Genomic DNA, 2500 nt, shown 5'->3' with positions numbered 1-2500 from the left:
TATCTGCATTATATCCTAAATCACAGCAAAATTCGAAATCAGAACGTTAAGTTTCAAGACAGAGTAGAAAGGATAGTTGACCAGTCGATCCATGATTTCTACAAATCCATCTCCGTCCTTTCCATTCTCATTGGAAGTGGAACATGAAAATGGTAAACCGCGTGTAATAAAAGCACAAGTCAGCTACAGTATTTTATATCATAGGATTATAAAAACAATTTCAGTAATTATCTCTCTTTTCATTCTTAATATTATTAATTCACTTACCTTTCAGATTCATAACTGTTACAGGGTTGTTAAGTAAACTTCACTTTTAGTTGCAAAATCGACCAACAAGACGTGTCTCACTGCAAACAATAAGTTTCTGCCTTTTAATGTTCCCTTTTCCTAGTCTCGATAAACAAGCTTTCTTTTATTTATTCCTATTCTCTTCGTTCTGATAATTTCAGTATAAATTCAGGATATTTCACAGTTGATTTCTTTTTGCATTGGCTTCTAAAAGACAATGTCTTTAAAAGAATCTCTCCCGAGATCCCCACTCTTATAAAAATTGATGGCCAACTTGAACTTTCTTTCCCTCTTACTCCAGAAGTCGTCGCCAGGTAATTTCACTTTTCGTTAAATAAGTTCTTAAATTCCAGGTCTTATATTTGTTTCTCTTTCTCTCCTGAATGCTTTGCTCTTCAGAAGGTAAGTAAATTATCAGTTTTACCCGTAGCTTTAGTAGGTTTTCAATAACAACTGTTTCTATCCATCGATCTTAGTAAGTAAACAGCTTGAAACATGTTGACTGCGTTTGTATTCATGGTGAGCGAAACGATTTTATTTTAACTTGGCAATATATCGATAGCTTTGAAGTTTTAATTTTTACAGTAGATAAATTACACTAAATGCCCTCGAAAAACCTGTGGTCAACGAGTACAGGGAAAGAATCGAAATCCAATTCAGTGAATGTAGTGAAGATGAAGATCTTATCTGGTCACCAACCCCCAGGTCTCAATATTATTGAACATTTATGGTGCATTATAGAAAAACCAAGTTAGGAGTCGATATCCTCCACCATCATCTCTAGAAGAATTGTAGAATGTTTTAGCTGAAGCCATTCTTTTCGAAATTCCTTTCGGAGCGATTCAAACTTTGTACGGGTCTATACCTCGTAGAATTCAAGCTGTAATTATTGCCAAAGGTGGTCCTACACCATGTTTCCATTATTTGTGTCCAACTCCTGTACTTATATACATATATACATATACACAAACATACATGAATAGATACACACTCATACATACATATATACATATATACATACATACATACATACACCCATACACACTCATACATACATACATACATACATATATACATATATACATACAAACATACATACACACATTCATACATACATACACACATTCATACATACATGAATACATACACACACATACATATATATATACATATATACACACACATACATTCATGAATACATACACTCCCTTACATACATACACACATACATACATGAATATATACACACACATACATATATACACATATATATATATACACACATACATACACACATTCATACATACATGACTACATACATACACATACATATATACATACATACATATATACACACACATACATTCATGAATACATACACTCACTTACATACATACACACATACATACATGAATATATACACACACATACATATATACAGATATATATATATACACACACATACATACACACCTTCATACATATATGAATACATCCACACATACATATATACACACATACATACATGAATATATACACGCACATACATATATACACACATTCATACATAGATGGAAGCATGCTGTGTTACAGTGCGTCGCTTCGTCCCCCATTTCTAAGGGATTCCTTGGCGGACGACCCCTTTTTACAATTTAGGCGACAACCCTACAACCCATTGCTCTGTTTGGGCAGTCGTTGGTAGTGAGGATTTTATGGGATCAAAGTGCAAATCCTAACTCGCCCCCTTTTGGTCGCTTTTTACGAAACGCAGACGAAACGTTGGGTCTATTCATTGATATGCCAGTCCCCTCACAGCTCTGGGGCAACGTGAAATACAGAACTTTGCTCACGGAAAACATACGCCATCCCGTCCAGGAATCGATCGCACATTCAGAGGATCGTGAGTGCAAATCCTGACCCCAAGTTTATCTAAAGTTATCGAAAGTTTATCTAAGTTTATATATATATATATATATGTATTTATATTTATTTTTATTTTTTATATTTCATTATATTATTATTTTTTATTATTATTATTATTATATATAACTATCAAAAAGTATATTAAACTTTTTATACATGAATAGATACACAAATACACGCATACATACACACACACACACACACACACACACATATATATATTATATATATATATATATATATATATATATATATATATATACATATATATATGTTATTTATTTTTATA

The sequence above is a fragment of the Octopus sinensis genome, linkage group LG27 (assembly GCF_006345805.1).
Source record: "Octopus sinensis linkage group LG27, ASM634580v1, whole genome shotgun sequence".
Taxonomy (NCBI): domain Eukaryota; kingdom Metazoa; phylum Mollusca; class Cephalopoda; order Octopoda; family Octopodidae; genus Octopus; species Octopus sinensis.
Note: the sequence above shows the minus strand (reverse complement) of the source record.